Raw genomic sequence first — 19,743 nt, 5'->3', positions numbered from 1 at the left:
TCCGACACCAAGGAAACAAAAAATAAACATTCATCCAGACTGGTAGGAGGGGCAGAGATGGGCAGCCAGGGCAGAGAGGACTCGTGTTGCCATGGCAGGACCAAGACTGGCAGATGTGGGATGAACAGGGCAGGCAGTCTGACCACTGGCAGACACTGCGGCCCCACATTCGGGCAGATAAACCGAGAGGGCCGGACTCAGAGTGGCGGAGAGTGGGGCAGGCAGAGCAGCTGGTAGCATCCCGTGGCCCCATATTCCCGCACAGATAAACCAGACAAACGGCAGGGAGAGAAGCAGACCGCGCAACCCAGGGCTCCAGCGTGGGGAAATAAAGCCTCAAACCTCTGATTGAAAATGCCCGTGGGGGTTGGGGCGGCAGCAGGAGAGACTCCCAGCCTCACAGAAGAGGTTGTTGGAGAGACCCACAGGGCCCTAGAGTGTGCACAAGCCCACCCACTCAGGAACCAGCACCAGAGGGGCCCAGTTTGATTCTGTGTATCAGAGTGAAAGATTGAAATCCGGCGGAGAGGGGAGCTGGTGCCAATGCTCCCTCTCGGCCCCTCCCGCAGGTACAGTGTCACAGCATATCCACCAGCGTCACCCAGCCCCGGGAACACCTAAGGCTCCACCCCTTTAAGTAACAGATGCGCCAAGACCAAAAAAAAAAAAAAAAAAAAAAGGCCCAAATGACAGAACACTTCAAAGCTCCAGAAAAAATACAACTAAGCAAGGAAGAGATAGAAAACCTATCGGATGCACAGTTCAAAACAATGGTTATCAAGATGCTCACAGAATTGGTTGAATTTGTTCGAAAACCAGATGAAAACATGAAGCCTATGCTAAGAGAAACAAAGGAAAATGTACAGGGAACCAATAGTGATGAGAAGGAAACTGGGACTCAAATCAATGGTGTGGACCAGAAGGAAGAAACAAACATCCAACTAGAAAAGAATGAAGAAACAATAACTCGGAAAAATGAGGAGAGGCTTAGGAACCTCCAGGACACCTTGAAACGTTCCAACATCCGAATTATAGGGGTGCCAGAAGGAGAAGAGGAAGAACAAAAAATTGAAAACTTATTTGAACAAATAATGAAGGGGAACTTCCCTAATATGGCACAGGGAATAGACTTCCAGGAAGTCCAGGAAGCTCAGAGAATCCCAAAGAAGCTAGACCCAAGGAGGAACACACCAAGGCACATCATAATTACATTACCTAAGATGAAACAGAAGGAGAGAATCTTAGAAGCAGCAAGAGAAAAGGAGACAGTTACCTACAAAGGAGTTCCCATAAGACTGTCAGCTGATTTCTCCAAAGAGACCTTCCAGGCAAGAAGGGGCTGGCAAGAAGTATTCCAAGTCATGAAAGGCAAGGACCTACATCCAAGATTCCTGTATCCAGCAAAGCTATCATTTAGAATGGAAGGGAAGATAAAGTGCTTCTCAGATAAGGTCAAGTTCAAGGAGTTCATCATCACCAAGCCCTTATTCTATGAAATGTTAAAGGGAGTTACCTAAGAAAAAGAAGATAAACAATATGAACAGTAAAAATGACAGCAAACTCACAGTTATTAATGACCACACCTAAAACAAAAACAAAAGCAAACTAAGCAAACAACTAGAACAGGAACAGAACCACAGAAATGGAGATCACATGAAGGGTTATCAATAGGGGTGTGGGAGGGGGAGAGAGGGGGGAAAAGTACAGAGAATAAGTAGCATAAATGGTAGGTAGAAAATAGACAGGGGGAGGGTAAGAATAGTGTAGGAAATGTAGAAGCCAAAGAACTTATAAGTATGACCCAAGGACATGAACTATAGGGGGGGATGTGGGAGGGAGGGGGTGGGAAGGATGGAGTGGAGTGAGGGGGAGGAATGGGACAACTGTAATAGCATAATCAATAAATATATTTAAAAAATGTTATTGTGAAAAATATCATAAATAAGAGTGTGCATAAGATATATGTACAACCTGAAGAAGACTAATAACATGAACACTCATTTACTCACCACTTAGCTCAAGGAGCACAATATTATTAGTCCTTTTGAAACCTTCTGGGTTCCTCTCTGATCCCATCCTCCTGTCTCCCATCAAAGGTAACACAGCTTGAATTTTGAGTGAATCATTCCTATGATTTTCTTTATATTTTAACACATATTTGTATTTCCAAACAATGTACTGTCTTTGATTTGGTTTTGAACTTTAAATAAATGGAATTCTAATGTATGAATACTCCTGTGAGTCTTTTTATCCACTCAGTTTTGAATTGGTGTCATTCATGTTATGCATAGCTACAGTTTGTTCATTTTCATCATGGTATAATATTCCATTTTTGGGGTATACAATAATTTACTCACTCTACTATTCATAGGCATTTGCATTTGTTTTTACTCTGACAGTCAGTGTTCTCTGAACATCTTCACACATGTCTTATAGTAAAATTTTGAGGAGAATTGCTGGCTGGTAAGGTACATGTGCATGTTTAGCTTTTCTATGTAACCCCAATTTTTTCTTTTTTAAAAAATTTTTATTGTTATTCAATTACAGTTGTATGCCTTTTCTCCCCATTCCTACACCCCACCCCAGATGACCCCACCTCCCTCCCCTACCTTGACCCTCCCCCTTGATGTTGTCCATGTGTCCTTTATAGTAGTTCCTGTGATACCCTCCTCTCACTGTCCCTTCCCCACTCCCCCCGGACTATTGTTAGATTGTTCTTAACTTCAAAGTCTCTGGTTATATTTTGTTTGCTTTTTTATTCTGTTGATTATGTTCCAGTTGAAGGTGAGATCATATGGTATTTGTCCCCCACTGCCTGGCTTATTTCACTTAGCATAATGCTCTCCAGTTCCATCCATGCTGTAGCAAAGTGTATGAGCTCCTTCTATCTCTCTGCTGCGTAGAATTCCATTGTGTAAATATACCATAGTTTTTGGATCCACTTATTTGCTGATGGGCACTTGGGTTGCTTCCAGTACTTGGCTATTGTAAATTGTGCTGCTATGAACATTGGGGTGCACAGGTTCTTTCGGATTGGTGTCAGGGTTCCTAGGGTATAATCCCAGCAGCGGAATTGCTGGGTCAAAGGGCAGTTCCATTTTCAGTTTTCTGAGGAAATTCCATACTGTTTTCCACAGTGGCCTCACAAGTCTGCATTCTCACCAACAGTGGACTAGGGTTCCCTTTTCTCCTCATCCTCTCCAACATTTGTTTGTTGATTTGTTTATGTTGGCCACCCTGTCTGGTGTGAGATGGTACCTCATTGTGGTTTTAATTTGCATCTCTCTGATGGCTAGTGATGCTGAGCATCTTTTCATATGTCTCTGGGCCCTCTGTATGTCTTCCTTGGAGAAGTGTTTGTTCAAGTCCTTTGCCCATTTTTTAATTGGCTTGTTTCTCATTCTGGAGTGGAGTCATGTGAGTACTTTGTATATTTTGGAGATCAGGCCCTTGTCTGAGGTATCATTGGCAAATATGTTTTCCCATACTGTTGGTTCTCTTTGTAATTTGGTGCTGTTTTCTTTAGCCATGCAGAAGCTTTTTATTTGGATGAGGTCCCATTTGTTTATTCTTTCCTTTATGTCCCTTGCTTTAGGGGATGTGTCTGTGAGGATGTTGCTGCGTGGAATGTCTGAGATTTTCCTGCCAATGTTTTCCTCAAGGACTTTTATGGTGTTACAACTTATATTTAAGTCTTTTATCCATCTTGAGTTTATTTTTGTGTATGGCGTAAGTTGGTGATCGAGTTTCATTTTTTTGCATGTAGCTGTCCAGATCTCCCAACACCATTTGTTGAAGAGGCTTTTTTTTTTTTTTCTCCATTTTATGCTTCTGCCTCCTTTGTCAAATATTAATTGACCATAGAAACTTGGGTTTATTTCTGGGTTCTCTGTTCTGTTCCATTGGTCTATGTGCCTGTTTTTATGGCAGTACCAGGCTGTTCTGATTACAGTGGCCTTGTAATACAGTTTGATATCAGGTATTGTGATCCCTCCTGCTTTGTTCTTCTTTCTCAAAATTGCTGCAGCTATTTGGGATCATTTATGGTTCCATATAAATTTCTGAACTGTTTGTCCTATATTTGTGAAATATGTCATTGGTACTTTAATAAGTATTGCATTGAATCTATAAGTTTCTTTGGGTAGTATGGCCATTTTGATGATGTTAATTTTTCTAATCCATGAGCATGGTACATGCCTCCATTTGTTTGTGTCTTCCTTAATTTCTTTCTTCAGTGTTGTATAGTTTTGTGAGTACAGGTCTTTTACCTCCTTGGTTAGGTTTATTCCTAGGTACTTTATCTTTCTTGTTGCTATATCAAATGGGATTTTTTTTCCTGATTTCTGTTTCTGATGTTTCGTTGTTAGTGTACAAGAATGCCTTTGATTTCTGAGTATTGACTCTGTATCCAGCTGTTTTGTCAAATTCGTTTATTAGGTCAAGTAGTTTTTTGGTGGTGTCTATAGGATTTTCCATGTACATTATCATATCATCGGCAAACAATCACAGCTTTACGTCCTCCTTTCCAATTTGGATGCCTTTCATTTCTTTTTCTTGTCTGATTGTTGTGGCTAGGACTTCCAATACTATGTTGAATAGGAGTGGTGAGAGAGGGCATCCTTCTCTTGTTCCTGATCTTATTGGGAAAGCTCTACGTTTTTGTCTATTGAGTATGATTTTGGCTGTAGGTCTACCATATATGGCCTTTTTATGTTGAGGAATGCTCCCTCTATTCTCACTTTGCTGAGTGTTTTTATCAGAAATGGGTGCTCTACCTTATCAAATGCTTTTTCGGCATCTATTGATATGATCATGTGATTTTGTCTTTGCTTTTGTTTATGTAGTGTATTATGTTTATTGATTTGTGATATTGTACCATCCTTGCATCCCTGGGATGAATCCCGCTTGATCATGGTGTATGATCTTTTTAATGTAGTGCTGGATGCAGGTTGCCAATATTTTGTTGAGGATTTTAGCATTTATGTTCATCAGTGATACTGGCCTGAAGGTTTCTTTCTTTGTTGTGTCTTTATCTGGTTTTGGGAGTAGGATGATGCTGGCTTCATAAAAAGAGTTTGGGAGTCTTTACATTTTATTCTCTAAGAGCTTGTTATTAAATTGAGTTTTAAAATTTGATTTTGTACACTGCAACCATAATAAACTCTCTTATTAATTAAAAAAAGTCTTTGTATTTATCTTTTGAATTTCTTGCATACACTATTATGACCTGTAAATTTTACCAATTTTGCTTCTTTCTTTTTAGTACACATAAAATTTAAAAAATATGCATTTTTTGCTATACTGTTTTGGCTAGGATGTCCAATATAAATGGCAATTAGAAGTAGTGGTAGCCAACAGCCTTGTCATAATTAGAAGGCCAATGTTTCATTTCAGTTTTGTTGTGGGCTTGTTTGGGGTTTGTTGTAGGCTAAAGAAGTTCTTTTTTATTTCTAATTTAGTAAGATTTTTCATCATATATTTTAAAAATTAATTCATATTCTGCATGTACTGAAATAAATGTACATTTTCTATACATTTCTGGGTTTGTTTTTTAGATATTTTGCTTAGGTTCTTTAGTTTCTTGTCCTGTCTTTGGTTTTGTTATCTATACTGTAGTAGCTTTATAAGATAAATAGAAAAAGTTTCCTTTTTTTTTGTTCCCTGAGTTTATAAAAATGGAAATGTCTTATTCTTTCAGCATTTTCAAAAATGATATTTAAATCTTTTGTGTGTGATGTTTGAAACTATAGACTTAGTTTCTTTAATTATTAGAGGACAAATCAGGATTTCTAGATTTTCTTGCATTACTGTGTTAATTCATATATTTTAAAAGAATATTTCTTTGACTACTGGCCAAGATGGAAGCATAGGTAGATACATTTTGCCTCCAACACAATCAAAAGTAGGACAACAACAAATTTAAAAACAAAAAATAACCAGAACTGCCAGAAAATTTGGAAGTCTGTCAATGAAGGAGTTAAAGAAGAAACATTCATCCAGACTGGTAGGAGTGGGTGGAGATGGGCAGCCTGGGTGGAGAGAACATGCGACAAGGCAGTGGTTGGAGGACTGGGTGGTCCCACATTTGCTGATAAACTGGGAAGAACAACTGGGGAGTGAGAAAGACAGCACAATCCAGGCTTCCAGTGCGGGAAAAAGAAAGCCTCAAAAACTCTGACTGAAAAAACCTATGGGGGTTCAGTTGGCTGGAGAAACACCCATCCTCACAGGAGAATTCACTGGAGAGACCCACAGGGGCCTAGAATATACACAAACTCACTCACCTGGGAATCAGCAATAGAAGGGCCCAATTTGCTTGCGGGTAGCAGGGGGAAATGACTGAAAGCTGGCAGAGGGCCAAGCAAGCGACATTGTTCCCTCTCTAACCCCTCCCTCACATACAGCCCCACATCACAGCTATGTGGGTTGCCCCACCCTGGTGAATACCTAGGTCTCCACCCCTTACAATGTAACAGGTGCACTGAGGCAAATAAATGGCCCAAATGAAAGAACAGATCAAGGCTCCAAAAATAGAACTAAGCAATGAAGAGATAGCCAACCTATCAGATGCAGAATTCAAAACACTGGTAATCAGGATGCTCACAGAAACAGTTAAGTATGGTCGCAAAATAGAGGAAAAAGTGAAAGCTATGTGAAATGAAATAAAGAAAAATATACAGGGGACAGTGAAGGGAAGGAAACTGGGACTCAAATCAATGATTTGGAGCAGAAGAAATAAACATTCAACCAGAACAGAATGAAGAAACAAGAACTCAAAAAACCAAGGAGAGGCTTAGTAACCTCTGGGATGACTTTAAATGTTATAACATCCGACTCATAGGGGTACCAGAAGGAGAAGAGAAAGAGCAAGAAATTGAAAACTTATTTGAGAAAGTAATGAAGTAGAACTTTCCCAATCTGACAAAGGAAATGGACTTCCTGGAAGTCCAGGGGATTCATAGAATCCCAAAGAAGCTGGACCTAAGGAGGAACACACCAAGGCACATCATCATTAAGTTACCCAAGATTAAAGATAAGGAGAGAATCTTAAAAGCAGCAAGAGAAAAAGAGACAGTTACCTATAAAGGAGTTCCCTTAACACTATCAGCTGATTTCTCAAAAGAAACCTTGCAGGCAAGATGGGGCTGGAAAGAAGTATTCAAAGCCATGAAAGGCAAGGACCTACATCCAAGATTACTCTATCCTGCAAAGCTATCATTTAGAATGGAAGGGCAGATAAAGTGCTTCTCAGATAAGGTCAAGTTAAAGGAGTTCATCATCACCAAGTCCTTATTATATGAAATGTTAAAAGGACTTATGTAAGAAAAAGAAGATAAAAAATATGAACAGTAAAAAACAACCACACCTAAAATAGTAAAATGACAACAAACTCACAATTATTAACAACTGAACCTAAAAACAAACAAACAAACTAAGCAAACAACTGGAACAGGAACAGAATCACAGAAATGGAGATCACATGGAGGATTATTAGCAGGGAGGAGGAGTGGGGAGAATGGGGGAAAAGTACAGGGAATAAGAAGCCTAAATGGTTAAGTACCAATAGACAGAGGGAGGTTAAGAATAGTATGGGAAATGGAGAGGCCAAAAAACTTATATGTATGACCCATGGACATGAACTAAGATGGGGGGGGATGCCAATGGGAGGGGGATTTCAGGGCAGAGAGGAGTAAAGGGGAGAAAAAAATGGGACAACTGTAACAGCATAATCAATAACATATACTTTAAAAAAATGAAAGAATGTTTCCTTTTCACTACATTTTAAGTAGTCTGTTTACTATAGATCTTGTGCAGTGTGTTTTTAAGTTTTGCTGACCTAACAGTTGTTTAATTTTTATAAATAGAAAAAATTGCTTTTATAACATTGTTTTTACTATTTAATATATGCTACAAACATGGAGTTGCAATCTTCTTAATTCTTAATACTGTTTATTTGTGCCTTCTGTATTATGTTCTTGATAAGTCTTGTGTGAGTTGTATCCATTTCACTAGATTTAACAAAAAAAAGCCAACTTTTAGTTCTGTTGCTTATCTCTAATGTATCTTTTTAATATTTCATTAATTTCTGTTCTTATATTTATTTCATTCCTTCTATTTTCTTTGGATTTACTATTTTTTTCTTCTTTTCTAGCTTTTTAAGTTAGATGTGTAGGTCATTTATCTTCCACCTTCTTTTTTTTTTAATATAAATATATAAGGCTTAAATTTCTTTCCAAATATTTGTAGATAGCTCCAAAATGTTGGATAAGAAGTGTTTTTCATGACCATTCACTTTTAAGTATTTTAAAATTTCTTTGATCTATGTTGTATTTCAAAGTATGTTTTTCAATTTCCCAATGCATGTGCCTTTTTAAGGTACATTTTCTTCTTAATTTCTAACTTAATTGTGTTGTCATATAATGTGATTATCAGGCTCTAGATTCTTTGAAATTTGTTGACTACTGTTGGGCCTACTATTTGCTTAATTTTTGTAAATGTTTTTTGCGTGCTTTCAAAGAATGTGTATTTTTTAGTTGTGGGTATCATTTTCTATATATATCTATTGGCTCAATTAGTATTTGAGTGGTTCACGTATTGTATCATGTTACTATATGTTCAATATGTTTCTTTTCTGTTTTTAAAATATTTTATTTATTTATTTTCTGAGAGAGGGGAAAGAGGGGAAGGGAGGGAGAAAGAGAGGGAGAGAAACATCAATGTGTGGTTGCCTCTCACATGCCTCCAACCAGGGACCTGGCCTATAACCCAGGTATGTGCCCTGACTGGGAATTGAACCTGTGACCTTTCGCTTTGCCGGGTGATGCCCAAACCACTAAGCCATACCAGTCGGGACAGTTCAACATGTTTCTAATGTCCTGATTGCGAGCTTTGGTGTAACCTCTATGCCTGTTTGTAACTGCGTTCCTCCTGGGCAGTCCTTCCTTAGCCTCTGGTGAGCACATTAACACCTGAGACCATTTTAAACTACATCTTTGATTAGTAGTTTGTTTGCTTGCTTTTACCACATAGATGGAATAATTTCAGGTCCCTACTTCTGGTTCTTAGTGAGTGTGCCTTGAGGTTAGGATTTCCCAGTGGAGAAGCAGAGAAAGGCATATATTGATATTGGTTCACTCCTTGGCATGGGTTTTATACTACTTCACCCACTGAGAAAACTGCTTCCCCCCAAGATTCTGGCTTTTAACTTGGTGTCTGTGACCTGACTCCTGCCCTGCTCAGAGCACTAACAGTTGGCATTCATCTCCCAGAGAAATGCTGGCTCCAGCATTTACTCATCCTTGAGGATTTGTGCTTTCTTACCATTTCTGACAGTTGAGGAATTCCCTTACTCTCTGGCCAGCTTATCTAGGCATTAAAATCATAACTTTATATTTTAACTGTCATTTTTATTTGTGCAATACTTGGAGGGGGTTCCACATTGCTAGAAAGATAAGTCTATAATATAATTTGGGAACTAAAAAAAAGTTAGAGCAATCCAGCATCAAATTATGATTTCAGGTGAAAGTGGATTTAATTTTTCAACTGAACTGTTCTGGAGCATAGGAGGAAATAGTGCAATGAAAAGGATGAATGGAAAAGAGAAATACAGAGCATGGAAGTGTTCTCATTGTAAGCTGTTTTCTATCTGCCAAGCCAATGCAAAAGTTTCTACTGCCTCTCTTCGAGTTTCTATAACTGTAATAATATAAATATTGCTTCTTTCCAGATGTGTGAAGCTTTAGTAAGGGAATAGACACAAATACTTTACATGGGATTTTGCATACAGCAAGCACTCAGTAAACGTGGGGTGAAGTTGACTCTGAGCCTTCTAATAGGACTTTGATAGATGCTTCCCAGAGTTTGCTTAGAGACATATTCAATGCCCAGGTGTGTGACAGTCTCAAAATGAGGACTCAGACTAAATCAAATAGAATGACAAAAGGCAATTGTAGGGGCAAAATCACTCTGAAGAAGACATTCCAATAGGTGTTCTTTTTACAGAGGTCTCAAAGAATTCCCACAAATTTCCAAGGAACGTGAACTCTTCAAGCCTGATAGATTTTAGGAATCAGCCTGTTACTTTGATTCTCAACAGGGCTGCTCATTTGTAACTGTGGTAAATGTGGGACACTTCCTTGGACCACAGAATCAAGGATAAAATGTGCTAACTTACTTCCTGTATTCTTACACAGTTTTTTTCACGTGTAATTTTTTTCTACAGAGTGAGTTTTAATTGCTGAAAGTCAGAAAATGACCTAGGGTCATTTGGGTATACAGATTGGGAATCTCAGGTTGCCTTAGTATCAGGCAAAATGTAGAGGCTTCGACTTGGCTCACTCAGGGTGAGTGCAGATTATCTTTGATATTTACTGAATGAGGACATTCTTGCCACAGGAATGAAGTGTTTTCCAGTTTATGTTAAACTGAGAACTCCAATGCACTGTGGTTTGGCAGAGTTAGTTGCCATTAAAATCTTCCCCATCTTGAATGAAACTTAAAATGACTCTTTGAGACCAGTAAGAAGGAAATGTTGACAATGTAGCCCTTGGCACTGCTGCCCTATGAGTCATAGCAGAGGAGAGACATCAAGGGTTTCCGTCACTGTATGTCTCAAAGACCTTGAATGGCGTGGGGAATGGACTCCAACTGGTCACCTGGACATGACCATGGCTTTCTCTCTGGCTATTGGGCTGCTTCTCCTGTGACTTAACCAAGGCTGCAGAAAAAAATATCTTCAGCGTATACCACTCTCATATCCTTTATAATATGTACACACAAGCATATTGAAAAGGGCAACGAAAACAAAAGAATAAAGAGAAATAAACTATTTTTACCAATGGTTAGAAAAGTTTAAAGCAGAGAAAAAAAGAATAGTGTAGCTCAAATAAATTGCTAGGGGAAAGACAAAGTTCATCAAAAAACGTGTTATGATTTTACCTGCACTGTTTTTTGCATCTGGGCATTTAAGGGTGAATTAATAAGCTTATGATGTATACTATACAATATTAGGCTCTTACTAAGTCTTGTCATCTAAATAGCTTACATTAGGTTGAGTTATAAGTATGCTTTATTTTCAGATGACAAAATGAGTACCCGAGAATACTTTCATTTACATTTATTGCTTCATTATAAATACAATAACAATTATTCCTATGATATATTTGGCTAGAATACTGGCAATAAAAAATTAATTATTAAATTATTAAGGGTCCATGTTACCCTTCCCCATCAAGAACACAAAGCAGGCCCTGTATCAAGCATTTTTGTCCTCTGAAGTGAGATTCTTTTCCTCTGAGAACATAATAAACACTTAATAAAGTTTAGTTCCCCATGGAATTAAATTTGATTCTATCTTCATATTAAGCATTAAATATTTTATTAATTGATGAAAATTAGATGTAGTCTATGTAAAAACTAGAGAAAATTTTTATCCTTTTTACATATAGTTTACCCCATTAGGCAAGGCCATGAACCCCCTGAAATGTGCAAAATTTTGTGTGTCAGAAATAGAGAGAGAGAGAGAGAGAAAGGAGGGAGCTGGTGTTGTGAATGTCATTTTTTTTTCTGGGACAAAGGTCTGCAGCTTTCATCAGATTCTCAAAAAAAGTCCATGATTAAGGACTCCTGACCAAAGGTAAGGATACTTTTTCAGGTGAGCTATAAGAGCCTTCATTTTGCAGATGGTAGCAGATTGTGTTATATTTCCGACATAGTCTTTTCTAATAACATTTATCATAAAAAATCTTAATACTTGAGAAGTTAAAACATGCAATTATGAACACAGACACTAAAGAAGTCATGGTCATGGAAAACAGTGGTGACTGTGGGAGGAGGAGAAATGTCGGGGGAGGGGAAGGATATAGGGGGCATAAATGGTGATGAACACAAAATACTGTGTACAGATAATGTGTTGTAGAACTGTGCACCTGAACCCTGTATAATTTTGTTAACCAGTGTCACCCCAATAAGTTCAATTAAAAAAGCTCTTTGGAGCTCCCCAGGATTTTACAATATTCTGCAACTATGTTCTGTTTTCCTGAAGCATTAATAAGCAAGATATATGATCCTATTTGACTTGACATCTTAGGGCTTATAATTTAGTTGTTTGATTTTACTTTGTTATTTGCCAAGTGTTCACATTCATAACTCTTCAACAGTGCACTTCAATTATGAGGTGATTGGAACTTTAGGATAGCATTCAAATAATCTTACTCCCTCCCATTTTCCCTCCTTTCTTCTTTTGCTTTCTTCCCTTCCTTTTCCTGTTTTATTCATTTTATTTACTTTTAGAACTCTAAAAGTGAATGTGTTTTGCAAAGAATCCTGTGCAATATTATAAATAATAGTAATAACAATAACAACAATAAATCTTGACTATTTATTGCTTATGATTTCTTTAAGAAGTTTTTAAAAAGCTTCTACCTTATTAAGTAGGGAAAAAATAGCTATCCTCATTAAATTAACATCTGATCTACTGTAGTTCTGACTTTCATTTCAAAGCATTAGTAACTTGTCATTTGTAGAAATACTTTGAAAAGTATAAGGTTCCTGATTGACTGCAGGGCTGTAAATCAGTCACCAGCCTCTACTGACATCGCAATTCCCGGGGGGCTTTAGGAAAGGCAGCTAAGTCCCCAGCCTGAATTACAGGCCTGTTACTCAATCTGGAGCCACACTTTGTTATTTATAGTACATAGAAAAAGAGTGTGGACTTTTTGAAAGAGGAAAACAATAAATCAAACTAACAAGATGACCAGCTCTAATATTAAAATGCAAAACTCTATGATGCAGAGGTAGAAAGATTAATGAGCATATGATGCAGGGTTATTAAAGGTGTGATGGGCAGGAGAGGGAATGGATTATGAGGAAATTAAATGAAGTATTTCACTGGAAGGCAATCAAGTTCCATGGAAGTTTTTAAATGACCAGCTAATAGACCTGGTCTTATTACCATAGTGACCTAACCCAAACCCACAGAACTTCCTCTAATACTTTTTCTCTTAAAATGCTAAGTCTTGCTGTGACATACAATCACAATGGAGTGCAAACACTATTAATAGTTACAGCATTGCTACTGATGTTTTCTTGCAGTTATTGTTCTCCTGGGATGGGTAGTCATGACATTGGGGAAGGCCTGAACCAACAGCAGAATAAAGTGATGGTTTTCAAGAATGATCACCAAGTAATAAATTTACTATTCAAATATATTAATATGGGTTTGAGGAATGAAAAGAAAAACATATTTTTCTGATGGTTTTTCTTGGGGTAGTATGCCAATTAAGATATTTATGAGTTAATATCAGAGGATTCCAGGTTATTGGCTCCTGTTTCTGTGTAGCAGAATCAGTCACTAAAACCAGTTTCTCAGCACACTCCCTTTAACCTTTGCTGTGGTGTTTTTGAAATCCATTTACCTGATCCTTCTTTCCCCTCTCCTTCATCATCCCTTCAATACTTTAAGCCTCATTTCCTGTGTAGCAGTTAATAAAAGAAAAATGTCACCCTTATAACCCTTACCCAGGCCACCTTCCCTTTCCTGCAAATTTATAAGTCTTTGCCTTACATTTAGTTTTTTCACCTTTGTTTAAAGTGTGTCAGCCTGTCAAACCCAGCAAGCCCAAATGTTCAGAAATCTGCAAGCTGACACTCAATACAACAGTTGGAGTGTCATTTGTTTAAATTCAAATTCCTGAGCCATTATCAGTGGAATCCCTGTGAAGTAGGAGAAAGGAAGAGAAATTTGGTTAAAACAAACACAAACAATGAAAACACCCAGCTAGATATAGTTTATCAATTTTTTTTCAGAGTATATGAGTCTCACTGGAGCTCCAGCAGAACCAATAGGTCTTCACCCTCTTCTGCATCTGCTGTGGCTTCATCACCTTGAATGCTTTCTGTTCCTTCAGTCACTTGAATGGCGTTTGAGAGGAACCTGACACCCTGCTAAATTTCACTCCAGAATGTATTGAAGTAAAATTTCAGGAACCATTTAATATAGTTGCTTATAGAGAAACAAATGCTTCAAAATTTGTTCCCTTGAAGGTAGGTCTTACTACTGAGCAATTGGAGCCTTAAATTAAAAAAAAAATTTTTTTAATAGGGGAATGTTAAGAATAGCATAGGAAATGGAGAAGTCAAAGAATTTATATGGATGACCCATGGACACGAACTAAGAAGGGGATTGCTGGAGGGAAGGGGGGGTACCAGGTGGAGAGGAGCAAAGAGGGGAAAATTAGGACAACTGTAATAGCATAATTGATAAAATACATTTAAAAAAAGAAAAAAATCATTATAGGACTTAGTTTGCTAGTGTTAATTGTTTGAGAAGTGACATGATAAACACATTTTTAAAACACTTATATTGTTACTTAGAGTATATTATATTTTTACTTCCCTTGAGGGAAGAGATGATCTCAGAATTGTACAACTGAAGGAGACCTAAGTTCAGTATCTCTATTAGTTTGCTAGGGCTGCCATAACAAAGTACTACAGATTATTTCCTCATAGTTCTGGAGGTTAGAAGTCCAAGATCAAGGTGTTGGCAGGTTTAGTTTGTCTTGGGGCCTCTTCCCTTGGCTTATAGATGGCTTCCTTCTTGTATGTTCTTACATGGTCTTTTGTCTGTGCCTCTCCATGTCCTAATCTCCTCTTATAAGAATACTGGTCAGGGGATAACCAAGATGGCGGCATAGGTAGACACACTGCGCCTCCTCGCACAACCAGAACTGACAGAGAATCGAACAGCAAGGGGGACCGACACCAAGGAAATAGAAAATAAACATTCATCCAGACTGGTAGGAGGGATGGAGATGGGCACCGGGGTGGAGAGGACTTGCGTGGCTGTGGCGGGAATGAGACTGGCAGAGTGTGGGACAAATGGCGCAGGCAGTCTGAGCACTAGCAGACTCTGTGGCCCCACATTTGCACAGATAAACCAAGAGGGCCGGACTCAGAGTGGCGGAGAATGGGGCAGGCAGAGCAGCGGGTAGCACCCCGCGGCACCACATTCGCCCACAGATAAACCGGACTAATGGCGGGGAGTGAAGCAGACCTAGCAACCCAGGGCTCGAGCACGGGGGAAATAAAGCCTCAAACCTCTGATTGAAAATGCCCGTGGGCATTGGGGTGGCAGCAGCAGAGACTCCCAGCCTCACAGGAGAGGTCACTGGAGAGACCCACAGGGGCCTAGAGTGTGCACAAGCCCACTTACTCGGGAACCAGCACCAGAGTGGCGCAGTTTGATTGTGGGTATCGGAGTGAAAGATCGAAAGCCAGAGGAGAGTGAGGCGGGCATCATTGCTCCCACTCAGCCCCTCCCTCACGTACAGCGTCACAGTGCAGGGACCAGCATTACCCCGCCCCGGTGAACACCTAAGGCTCTGCCCCTTAAAGTAACAGACACGCCAAGACAAAAAAAAAAAAAAAAAAGGCCCAAATGACAGAACACTTCAAAGCTCCAGAAAAAATACAACTAAGCAAGGAAGAGATAGCCAACCTATCGGATGCACAGTTCAAAACACTGGTTATCAAGATGCTCACAGACTTGGTTGAATCTGTTCGAAAAACAGATGAAAAAATGAAGCCTATGCTAAGAGAAACAAAGGAAAATGTACAGGGAACCAATAGTGATGAGAAGGAAACTGGGACTCAAATCAATGGTATGGACCAGAAGGAAGAAACAAACATACAACCAGAAAAGAATGAAGAAACAAGAACTTGGAAAAATGAGAGGTTTAGGAACCTCCAGGACACCTTGAAACGTTCCAACATCCGAATTATAGGGGTGCCAGAAGGAGAAGAGGAAGAACAAAAAATTGAAAACTTATTTGAACAAATAATGAAGGAGAACTTCCCTAATCTGGCAAAGGAAATAGACTTCCAGGAAGTCCAGGAAGCTCAGAGAGTTCCAAAGAAGCTGGACCCAAGGAGGAACACACCAAGGTACATCATAATTACATTAGCCAAGATTAAAAAATAAGGAGAGAATCTTAGAAGCAGCAAGAGAAAAGGAGACAGTTACTTACAAAGGTCTTCCCATAAGACTGTCAGCTGATTTCTCCAAAGAGACCTTCCAGGCAAGAAGGGGCTGGCAAGAAGTATTCCAAGTCATGAAAGGCAAGTGCCCACATCCAAGATTACTGTATCCAGCAAAGCTATCAATTTAGAATGGAAGGGAAGATAAAGTGCTTCTCAGATAAGGTCAAGTTAAAGAAGTTCATCATCACCAAGCCCTTATTATATGAAATGTTAAAGGGAGTTACCTAAGAAAAAGAAGATCAAAAATAGGAACAGCAAAAATGACAGCAAACTCACAGTTATTAATGACCACACCTAAAACAAAAACAAGATCAAACTAGGCAAGCAACTAGAACAGGAACAGAACCATAGAGATGGAGATCACATGGAGGGTTGTCAATAGGGGAGTGTGGGGGGGGAAGGTACAGAGAATAAGTAGCATAGATGATGGGTGGAAAATAGACAGGGGGAGGGTAAGAATAGTGTAGGAAATGTAGAAGCCAAAGAACTTATAAGTATGACCCATAGACATGAACTATAGGGGGGGAATGTGGGAGGGAGGAGGGTGGGCAGGATGGAGTGGAATGGGGGGGAAATGGGACAACTGTAATAGCATAATCAATAAATATATTTTTAAAAAAATTAAAAAAAAAAGAATACTGGTCAGCTCCGGTTAGGACCCATCCTGAGGGCCTCATTTTAAATTAATTATCTCTTTAAAGGACCTATCTCCAAATACAGTCACATTCTGAGGTACCAGGGGTTAGAGCTTTGACACATGAATTTTGCAGGGGAGCACAATTCAGCCCATTAATAGTATCATGGTCTTTATTTTGACAAGGAAAAACCTGAGACCTGGAAAGATAAAGTAAATTACCCAAGGTCACACAGCTAATTATTGGCATACCCGATATCAGGGTTGGAGCTAAGATGTTGTAATTATTAATGTCTAATTGGCTAATGTTTAAACAAAAAAAGTAAAAGTTAATAGAGAACACTGTGATGTCCCAGCATTTGGCAAATAGTAGACATTTAATAAATATCGGTTGAAAGATTCACAGCCTCTCTTTAATTAGAAATAATGGCTTGTTACAATTTTGGTGGCTTTTAAAATATGTATGGAGATGATAAATACATAGAGAAGCAAACATAGGACAGAGAGACAGAAAGGATTGGCCTACAACTATGTATAAGGAATTGTACTTCATGTCTCAACTCTACAGGTGTACTATGTTCTAAGGGGTTCCTTTTGTCTTCATTTTACTTGCCTCCAAACACACACTGATGGAGGCAGAGAAGTGAGTTGCTGGGGGCAGGGGCAGGGTGAGTACAAAACGAGGAGTCCCAGGGAAAACAGGAGACAGAGTCAATATTCCCACTAATAGGTGAGCAGGTAAAGATGCTCTTGCAGATGAACTCCCCCTTCCACTGCTGGGCTCCCATGGCTTTCCCAGTAACAGAGGCCAACTTTTTAGATCTGCCACTCAAGTAGGAGTGGAAGCGCAATGAAAGCAGGTGGTAAGATCTTGGCACTTGACACAGACATAGAATGCAAGGAATCAATGAGTGAAAGAATAGTCATCAAGCACTGAGTTATGACATCCATCAAATCTAAAGATTAAAACAATTCCTCACAGAAACCCCCAGCTTATATCAGAGATGCAGAAACTACTCAGAAGACAAGATACATATGCTACTTACTGCTGAACTGGGAAAAGGACTTCATGAATTATTTTTCTGACCACTTTGTTCCTCACCTTTTTCTACTCACCATTGAAATGCCTTTTCTATGGCCTACTTGCTAGTTATCTCATACAGCAATTTAAGCATTTATTGGATAGCCTGTATATGTGTGGATCTATTTATTTTATTTTTAAAAATATTGATATATTCTTCTCTAAGTAAGATTGCATGATTTTCTGAGAGAGTTTTAGTACATTATAATTAGGCACATCACAAACCTATTTGGAAAATTATATGAGCACCTGTAGAAGACATAGGTTGGGCACCAGTCTCCTTTCTTTTTTGACTCTGCTGTCTTCTCTGATCTTTGGTCAATTGCCCTCCCTCTCTGTGTCTCTTATTTAGAGTTTGATCACTAGAAATGGTAACTATATTTCTTTGCTAGTGTTCAGAAATGATTAAAAATTGGAGATTTCCTGAGAGGGAGTCTGAAATAAGAGGGTGTGAATTACAGAAACCAAAGTGGTAGTTTTGATCATCATTACAACATTCTCCTTTAAAAGTTAAGTCTCTTTATATATTCTGATATACCTCTTTTCCCATTTATTTAGGACAATCTTTCCTATCCTTTCCATGTCATTGAATAACTCTTAGTGACTTTCAGATTTTATAAATAAAATCGTACTTCAAGCTGTTAAAAGAGGTGCCATTAGACAATTGAAGGTGAGAAGCTTCTACTAAGAAACACATCAACACATTATTAACAAGCCCAAACTGTGATCTTTCTCCTGCCCATACTGGGCAGAATAATGTCACATCCTTCCCCCTTCCCCTCCTCAGACCTTGTCCTCTTCTCCCCCATTCCTCCCCTTGTGAGGCAGCTTGGTTGTAAAAAGTGTAAGCCCTGGAGACAGGAAGAGAGCAATAAAGAGCTTGCCTAGACTTCCAAATGGTGTCCCAATGAGAAGAACTTCAGGTAATGGCACACACAATGACATTTTGGAAAACAACCTAAGAGAAAAGCAAAATCATAAGATTTATATCTTTTCATTGAAAAGAAATGGTGCTCTGACTCAAGTCATTCAAATCCTCATGGGCTACTTTCAAGCTGAGCTAGTGCAATTTATTCACTACTTTGTGACACAGCAGGTCCCCTTCCTTCTCTTTCCAGTCTGGGTAAGTCTGAAGTTGGCAGTGAGAAGGAATGTTGATTATTGTACAAAGGGAGTTGGGTGGGAATGTTGAGAGGCGCACACATGAGTTTTGTTGAGAGCTAAGGAATAACCTTCCCTACCCTCCCTATTCTCTTAAAATTGTCTGGAGCATGTATGATCATACTCCCTAAATTTAAATATTCCAGGACCCAAGTGAAACAAATTACTCTCTAGTGGATTTGTTGACTCTCAGAAAGGTAGAGACAGCCTGTCTGGAGGGCAGGTAATGTCAATAATTTGTAATTTTCCCACCAACAGTTATTTCTCTCCTATGAACTCCTTAGTATCTTCAGTTTCACATTAAATAATCCGAGGTCTTGAACTGCACTCTCATTGTTTCTCTGGCATGGCTCTTGCCTCTCCCACAGGTTCCAAACTCTAATGTCAGGATCAAGACATATACTTCTTTTCTCCTAAAGCATCAAACTTAGCACTCAGTAAATATGATTTAATTGATAAAAGAGAAGGAACAAATAATTTGACAGACAAGTTAAGAGGCAGAGAAAAAACTTAGAAAGTTTTATAACATTTGAAAGTGTCAGTGTCCTCTCATGTTTTCACATTATATGGATGTGGACCTATTTGTAATGTCTCAGGGCATTCACAGGAGCCCCAAGGATGGCCCCAAAAGCTGTTTCTGCAAAAGCCGTTTCTAATCAATCATGGTACTTCAAAGTAGACAATGACATGAAACTGCTTATGTGACCATGTTTTCTGGACTGTTTGGTCTTCTGATGAATGGGTTTTACCTATCTGAAATGAAGAGCTAATGATGCCCAACATTCATTGACTGATAGACAGTATCAGACATGTTTGTCATGCTTCATGT

This window comes from Desmodus rotundus, chromosome 11 (assembly GCF_022682495.2).
Source record: "Desmodus rotundus isolate HL8 chromosome 11, HLdesRot8A.1, whole genome shotgun sequence".
Lineage (NCBI taxonomy): Eukaryota > Metazoa > Chordata > Mammalia > Chiroptera > Phyllostomidae > Desmodus > Desmodus rotundus.
This window is presented reverse-complemented; position numbering follows the sequence as displayed.